The following is a 9,491-nucleotide window of genomic DNA, read 5'->3' on the forward strand; positions in this document are numbered from 1 at the left end:
CACAGTGGGATGAAAAGCAAAGCTGGTGCCTCGTGGGGTAGATAAATGAGGGGAGAAAGAAAGCAAAAAAAAAAATAAAAATAAAAGCTAATCAATGCTTCCAACAGCCACTGATCAACGCAAAGCAGGAGAAAAAAGCCAACGCTATCAGCTTCTCAATTAACGCTGGTTTAGCTCTACCAAAGATTGATAAATTTTGTTAACCCAAACATTATTTTTTAACCCTTTTATATTCTAACTTTAGTTTGGCTCAAGGTTAAGATGTAAACCAAACATGTACTCATCTAGTAGTCAAAAAAGGCTGAACGTCAACCTCTTCAAAAAAAAAGGTTGGCAAAAAATGTTGTGGCCATTCTCCTCTTCATCGAAAATTTGGTCGCTAATGTTATTTTTGAGAGCTCCTATTCTATTACCCTTCTCTCGACCATTAGCAACCATATGGAAAAAGTGAGTGTTTTTATTGCTTAATAAAGCCCAATTATGCTTTGCTATTTGAGCCCATGTCAATTCTCCATCCAGTCAACGTTGGCAAGAATTCTGTCAATTCTGCTTTCCACCTTTTCACAGTGCCATGTAAAAGCTAGAAATTTGAAGTCAAGGTCATTCGGATTCGCAGTCTCAACCCATTTAACAAACTCTGAATCAGTACCTGTGGGCCGCATCAAACATCCGTCCGATGTTCACTATGAAGGAGTACTGTAGCATTAAAATCCCTAACTACACATTACTTCCCAGACGCCAGCAATTTATGAACCATATTTAATTGCACAAATTCAAAATATGCAACATCTAATTATCTATTGTGTTTAATTGCATGAAATTGACTTATAAGCATTTGCAAATATAAGTGATTGCTACTAGCTATGTTTTTTCACATCTAAAAATACAAAAGAAATATATATATATATATACAGCCCCAATTTTTTCAAGTCATTTTGCATTCAGTTAATTTTAAGATAAAAAAGAGATACGCCTCTACTTTTAATTTAAAAAAATATTAAATTATATCTATAACCAATATTATTTGTTTAGTATTGATGAGTAAAGAAAATTATGCGTCTGAGGAGGGGGGATATTGACGTTTGAGTCCCATTGAAATGGTGCATTGACAACAAAGTTCTGTGAAATGAAGTAATCACACCACATTCCTTAGGGACTTTGCTGGTATTAAAACTTTTTATCGAATTATCACAATGTCCTTCACTTGAAAAAACAAAATAAAACAAGTCTCTTATTCCTTATGCACCCTCTCTCTCGACCAGTTGCTTACACACAGAGAGAGTGAAGAGAGAGAATGGATCGAACTCATTGTTTGATGTTTATAGAGAGCCATGTTGGCTTCGGCTTCACTTTGCAATTCATCGGTTTGATTCGGCGTGCTTCATGAGAACTGAGGAGACAGATAAGAGAGAGATGGTGATCATCACGAATGCAAAGTTCTTAGAAAATTAGTGACACTGATGTTCATTCAGTATACATCTCATATAAGAAAGCAAAAATATGAAAAATAAATAAAAATAATCTATTTCCTAACCAGTGATAGCAAACAATTCAGTTGGGCAAAGCATAAAAGAGAATTACAAATCCTTGTACTTTCTAGTTGTTACTGAATCAAAAGCCTCACAAGAAAAATAATTTCAAAAAGGAAACCCAATAGGATAGGAATTTTATTTTCTTTATCCATTGATTCTCCGTTGCGTTTGCTGATGATCCATCACTGCCATTAGATTTGCTGAGTGAGAAACTGGAGAAGATGATGGTAGGGTTAGGCTCCATGAGGAATATTGAGGATTGAAAGAAATTTAATGAGGGGGATGTTGGATGAAGTGGTGATGCAGACGAAGGATCATGAAGCATTCATGGAGAAAGGGGTGAAGGATATTATGGTAATTTGGTAAAACAACTTAATGTCTGCAAAGACTCTAGGGACTGTAATGTGATTATCTCATTTTATGGGACTTTGTTGTCAATACATCATTTCAGTGGGACTTAGATGTCATTGACCCTTGAATTTTTTTTATATGGTTATTTCATTGGGTTAGAATAAAATATTCTGAAATTTAATTGATATAACTCTTCTAAAGATATTTTCTACATTCATGCAATTTCGAATTCAAGATTTTATACTTAAATAATTCTAATTTCTTTCACTAAAACCAACACGGTTGGTTAAAAAAGAAGTGGGCTATAAAAGTAAAATGGTAAAGAGCGTTACCCAATAAAAATACAGTAAATTGGAAGAGATATATTGGGTTCCCCTGCCTCGCTTCCCTGAACTAAAGCCCTCTGAAAAGGAAGCCCACATCAACGATATTGATGTCAATATACCGATATATGAGCATAATTTTTCTGGCCGCAATATAGCAATATAATTAATATAAAAATCTATTTATAAATCATGAATAATATGACTTATTAATTAATTCAAATAAGGATTATATTTTTGCTCGCAAAACTTGAAAACCAAGCTTTGTTTGTTAGTGAAGTCCGTTTAAACCTCGACTAGAAGGATAATTTCAAAAAAAATTTATAAAAGAATATTAAATGTATGTTTGCAAAAAGAGAAAAACATTTCAAAACTCAATTGTATGTGGAGAAGATATTAAACATCTCACAACATTTGTTTTAAAAAAATGATTCTACTAAATTGACTACATAAAATTATTATGGTTATAAATATATTATAATTACCCTTTATAAAATAAGAACTTAGGGTTTATATCTCTTTGAAGAGGATTAAAATTCATGTAATTAAGTAATAAATATATGTCACTTAGTTGGTATTTTTAAAGAATTTTTTTTACTATTTATAAACGAAACAATTTTTGTTTCGGTTTGGATTTTTTAATCTATAAAAATGATTTTCTTTTCATATTTGAAAAATTGGAAGAATGATTGTCTTTTATTAATATTCCTATGGAGACTTCGAAAATTTTACACGAAATCAATCACTCACGTGTGCAAAGGTTCCCAGACCTCACGCAATCTAATTGGTATATCTTTCCATCAATGACTTATTCTTGTAGCCGAAATATAAGCTAAGTTATATGAATTGGCTCAAATAAAGGGTTGGGTTGAAAAAAAAAAAATTGATCCAAATTAAAATAAGTTTTTCATGACTCAAACTGGATAACTCATGAACCATGTGGGCTAATTTTGATGGATTAAAGTTGGTCCATTTAATTCATATTATTTTTAAGAAAATAAAAAAAGGAAAAATGAAGAATATGTTGAATTCATAACTTTTGATAAATTGATAAGCACGGTTTGATTAGCTCAATTCATATATTTTATACAAATTAAAAAAATCAAAGTAACATTATATTGAAATTCATCATCATTATCATTCTAGGTGTACTTTTATTAACATTTATAGAAATAAATTAAAAAATAAAATAGGTTGGTGGATTAGCCCATTCAATTTGCCATGCTTGGGGTTGAGTTGGGTTAAAATTTTTTTAACCCATATGAAAATGAGTTAAATTCAATCTAATTCATATTTTTTCTAACCCATATAATTCAGGTTGGCACATATTCCTAACTTTATTATCGTCACATGACACACCAATTAACTATGTACATGTAGAAACTCAAAAATTTCACATAATGAAACTTTAAAAATAAAAATTAATTAAAGTGTTAATTTATCTCTCAACTCTTTTTTAATAGGTATATTGGGCATTCTCAAATCAAATTAAAGGTGATAGAATATTAAACAATATTGTTCCGTTTTAATAAACGAGAGACAATATTTTTACCACCCTTCACTTGAGGGTATGTAATTAGTGCACATGAAAAGAAAGTTAAATAGTAAATCGACACATTGACCCATAAACAAACTATGAGGAAGGAAATAAATCAAAACATTATAATCAAGCAATGCAATTTCATTCATTAAAATTAATTATGGTGAATGTGGAATAGCGAGAGAAATGATCTAGGAGCAATGCCATATTCATTGCTAATTGCCACATGATTCATCAATATAAGGGTGTTCAAAATCGATTTAAATTAATAGGATCAAACTGAACTGATTCAAACTAAAATGAATCGATCAAAATCGACTATTAATCAAGTCTACTTCAATTTTTATAACACACAAATTAATTGGTTTGGTTTTATTTCAATTTTGAGATATGTAAATCAAACTAAACTTGAACCAAACTTGATTAAAAATAGTATTTATTTATATAATATGTATTTAATTAATTCTAACACCTAATCACCTAACCTATTGATCCAATCCAATAATGTTTCAGCTTCTATAAATAAACCCAAACCTCTTAACCTATTAGCCCAAACCATAGCCCAAGCTCCAAGTCAAATTACATAGAATAATTGATTGGATATTATCAGATTCAGAATTTCTCAATATCCTTAACAAAAAAAAAAAGAATTTCACAATTTTAGATGAATAGTCACTGAGTTGCTTGCACGCACAATATGCAGTCTCATTCAGTCTTAGAAATCAAAATTCAAAAAACATAATACGCACGGTCGTTGGTCTCACACGTATTGCACGGTCTCTCACTCTCAGTCAGACTCACACTTAGTCACAAAACAGTATCGCCGAGATGCCGAGACGGAGTCACTTCGCACAATCACACGCAAAGTCACAGAGAACAAAGCCATCATCCTGCGTTCCTCGTTCTCATTTAGAATTCAGTCTTCAACATTCTTCATTCTCATTCTCATTCTCATTTAGTCAGAGTCAGTTCCACTTGCACCATGTTTTTCAAGTCTTTATTCATTTTTGACCTCTACTTTTGTTGAGTTGTTTAGCATGTAGGTTATGCATATTCTTGTTCACTGCTACAGAAAAGAAAATATTGAACAGTTATTTTTGTCTATGAATCTTTCAATATAAGACCGTCATATATTGATAAAATAAATATTGAACGGTTATTAGAACTGTCCAATGTATAATATTAGATGATTTAAAGACCCATCCAATATAGTATTAAAATGGGGTGTACAAGAAAAAAAATATATTAGACGGTTATTTTAAGAATCGTTCAATATATGGACATGTTAGACGGTTACCATTAGAACCGTCCAATATGTTCGAACATATTGGACTGTTTTGTCCATATATTAGACGGTTATAGTAAATAACCGTCCAATATATTATAATTTTTTTAATATGTTAGCTGCATTTCTTGCAACCCCTCTGCAACAGTATAATACAAATACAAATCAGTCCAATTCAATTCAGTTCAATCCATAATTATACTAAACTAAATTGAATTATAGTAAACTAATAATTTTATTAACATAAAAAAATTTGTTACCTATACAATTGCTCAACATAATACTAAGTAAAACAAAGTTGTTTGCTAGACTAAACCAAAATTATTCTAAATTATAAAAACTAAAATAAAAAAGTGCGATTTACTTATTTCTAGCCCACAATTAAAAAATGTACTCACACCATTCCTCAATAATTTCACTAATGTGACGATCCTTGAATTCTTCACAATATGAATCGGGATAATACTGTAATAATGTAATATGATAACTAAGTTAATTATTTCAATAAATTAAAATTTATAATCACATATAATTTAATGTAAATAACATACATACCGCAGGGGAAATTAGAGTTATCCCATGAGTGATAATGTCTTTAAAAAATCTAAATGATCTTCCAACTCACTCGCACTAACCCACTTCAAGAGGCCACATTTCACACAAGGACATACAATACTATTATGGTTTGCCTCATATTCTAGTGTGAATCTAATGAACTTTTTCACCCCATTGACATATTTTTTTTGTGACTCTATTCGCAGACATTCATCTCTTATTCATAATCTCTCTCAATCTAATAAGAATTGTTGAGAAAAATCATATTAGCGACTCAATCATATTAAAAGAGTTAGTTTAATGAATATTAATGAATATATTAATTACTAACTCTATCAATCATGAGCCACACACACACACACAATCTCTCTTTAATATAATTAAATTTGAGGTAATACTTACAATTATATTAAATTTATTATAAGTATTTTATCGTATGTGAAAACTTGCCAACAAGTGAATTATTTTATTTATAATTTATAAAAAATTAAGAATTATTTTATTAGTTATAATCATAAAAAATCATTTTTACTTATAATAATAAGTAATATATATATATATATATATCAATATTAACATTAACATATAGGTCCAACTATTATAAAAATTATATGTCATTAATTTATAAAAATTAATTTTATTGAAATTTTCTACCCCTATTCAAAACAAATAAAAAAAATTTCTTGTATAAAAAAATTTCCTTTTAATTAAAAAAAAAGTTAAACAAAAGGGCCCTTAAAATGCCAAACTATTAATTTCAAACAAAAATTCGGCAGCATAATGGCATAAAAATAAAATTTGTCTAGGCATTTTGTCCTCATTCTAATCACATTATCATCATCATCAAAAACAACAATATCACATGTTATTTAAAACTATAAATTACACATAACTAACAATTTTGAGTAAGCTAAAAGTACTTATATACAATTTCAATTACTATGAAACTTTATATACTACTCAATCATCAATCAAAGAACCAAACGATAAAAATTTTTACTCAAACTAGTTAAATATTGTTCAAACAAAAAATACATAAAAAATAGATAATAAATTTAGATAAAAATAAAAACTAAATATAACTCTCTTCTAATCATATATTACTAGTCTAACATGCATTTTCAAGTGACTCATAACTTAAATTTTATGTGAGTTCTTGCCAAAGCTCATTTTTTTCTATAAAGCATTTTACCAAACAGCTTACATGCAACACCAATAACACCCAAAATCAATATAATCTAATCTAACAAAACAAAAACCTAATCAAGAATTAGTAATTCATGCAATAATGAAATACAAAAATCAAGTTAAATCGTTTCAGAGAGCAAGAGATTCAAAAGAAATGAGAGGAGAAAATGAGACCACTTATGCGTGAGAGAGTAGAGCACGAGGAAAGACAAGATCTTCGATAGTGGGAGATGAGTCTTCGGTGGCAAAACAGGAGAAGAGAGTGGTGGAAGAGCAAGAGAGAGTTTGGAAGAGATTAATGGTCAAAATGAGAGGAGAGGAGATAATAAGAGGAAAGGAAACCAAAAGAATCAGATTTGAAAAAATGCAGAAGGGGAGGCCAAAGCTGATGAAATAAAGCACATATTGGATGGTTAAAATATTAACCGTCCAATATTCAACATCTTTATTGGATGGTTATTATGCCGTCCAAGAAAGTGTAAAAAAGAGAGGTAACTAAAAAAATTCAAACATATATTGGACGGTTCAATAAATAACCATCCAATAAATATATTGGATGGTTATTTATTGAACCGTCTAATATTTTAATTTATTGAACAGTTATAATTATAATCATCCAATAAGACTCGTCATATATATCCATAGTGGATTCTTACTTTGCCTATATTTTGGTGTTTATGTTGACTTAGGGCTATGTGATGTGTTTCAAAGTTTCAACTTTATTTTTTATTTAATTGATTTTGAATTTTGATTGGGTGTTATTGTCTTGTTGACTTGCTCTGCTGAAGTATAAAGTTTGAACTGACGTTTAAAGTTTTTGCTTTGATTTTAAAACAATATAACTAGGAAACGAGGTAGAGACCAAAGAGGGACCACTTGTTTTGTTTTAATATGCATGTGAATAAGAACAAAGTAACCATAATTTTTAAATTTGTAACAAAGAGGGACCCTGTATTATTTTTTTTTATAAAACAACCTAGTTTAGTAACTTTAGTTTACTATATTAAATTACTTCCCTTCATAATATAATATAGGACAATTTGTCTTTTTTGAGGGCCACTTGCACACTTTATATCATAGATTTTCAATATGAGTGAAGCTGAGGTAAATGTTTTATATGGTATTTAAAAAAAATCATGTAATATCATGCTTGATTGATATAATTGCTTCTGTATTTTTTTTTTCTAGCAAGAAAGATATATGGAGTTGATAGATGTTCATGATAATGATCAACCTAAAAGTCTGAACCAGTTAACAATGCTCATCTAACCATGGACTCAAATCAACACAAAGAGCAAGAGTAAGAGAAAGACAAAGGTAAAAAGTAGCTAGAAAACTCTAAAGTTATAGGTAAAAGAAAACCAACTAGGCTTGAGCCTTGGTATGGAGTCATTTTACTTTGATGGAGGGCTATGATCTTGACTTTTTTAAGGCGATATGTAATTGGTGTGGCTTTGATTATGCTTGTCATAAAAAAAGAAATGGCACTACTAACATGGCAATACATTTAGAAGAAAGATGTAAGAAATTTGGTGCTAGAGATATAAATTCTAAACAACCTAAACTTTCTTTCCAATCTAAAAAGGAAGAAGAAGGATAAGGTTGTGGAACTAGCTTGAAGGGGGTGACGTTCAATCTTAATTCTTGTAGGCAAGCTCTTGCTAGAATGATAATTGTTGATGAGTTACCTTTTAAATTTGTTGAGAATGAAGATTTTCAATATTTCATGAGTGTTGCACAACCTATGTTTCCCCTTCCATCATGCACTACAATAGCTAAAGATTGCTTGAGTCTTTACTTATCAGAACAAGCTAAGTTGAGGAATATATTTTTTAAATCAAAACAAAGTGTTTCTTTAACTACTAATTGTTGGACATCTTTACAAAATATGAATTACTTATGTCTCACTAGATATTTCATTGATGATAAGTGGAAATTGCATAAAAAAAATTTGAACTTTTGTCAAATTGTTGATCATAAGTGTGAGACTATTGATTAATTGATAGAGAAATGTTTATTGAATTAGGGGATTGATAGGGTTTTTTTCAATTACAGTTAACAATACTTAAAGTAATGACACAGCTATATCTTATGTTAGAGATAGAATACTTGATTAGAATGGGCACATTATGAAAGGAGAATACATGTATGTTAGATATTGTGCACACATGTTGAATTTAGTTGTTAATGATGGGTTGATAGAGATTGGTGACACTCTAACAAGAATTAAAAATGTAGTTTGATATATTCGTGCATCACCATTACGTTTCCAAAAGTTTAAATCTTGTGTAAAGCAAACAAGAATTCAAGAAAAAGATATTATGAAGTTGGATTGTCCTACTAGGTAGAATTTGTAACATCCTTAATTTTAAACTAGATTAATTAAGCTCAATTAGAATAATTAAGTGTATTAGCAAGGTGTGTGGCCAAAGAGGCCTAACAGGTGTGTTTTGTCTCAATTTCAGCCCTAAATATGGGTCTGAAGGAGAATTAGGTTACTCAAGAATGAGAAGAGAAAGAAATCTGAAGGGATAAGATTTTGTGCCACACACTGCGGCTTGTGGATCAGGCACCACAATGCACACATGTTGAAACGTTTAGGAAGCCTTCTCTATGTAATGAGTCGTGGCACATTGTGCATCCACCACGGCACATGGATATTTTTTTTGCAAAAATAGATCATTTTGTAACTCGCGAAAATAAAGAGAAAGAAAGAT

Source organism: Prosopis cineraria, unplaced genomic scaffold (genome assembly GCF_029017545.1).
Source record: "Prosopis cineraria cultivar Desert tree isolate PC_DT_omini unplaced genomic scaffold, ASM2901754v1 PC4, whole genome shotgun sequence".
NCBI classification, from domain to species: domain Eukaryota; kingdom Viridiplantae; phylum Streptophyta; class Magnoliopsida; order Fabales; family Fabaceae; genus Prosopis; species Prosopis cineraria.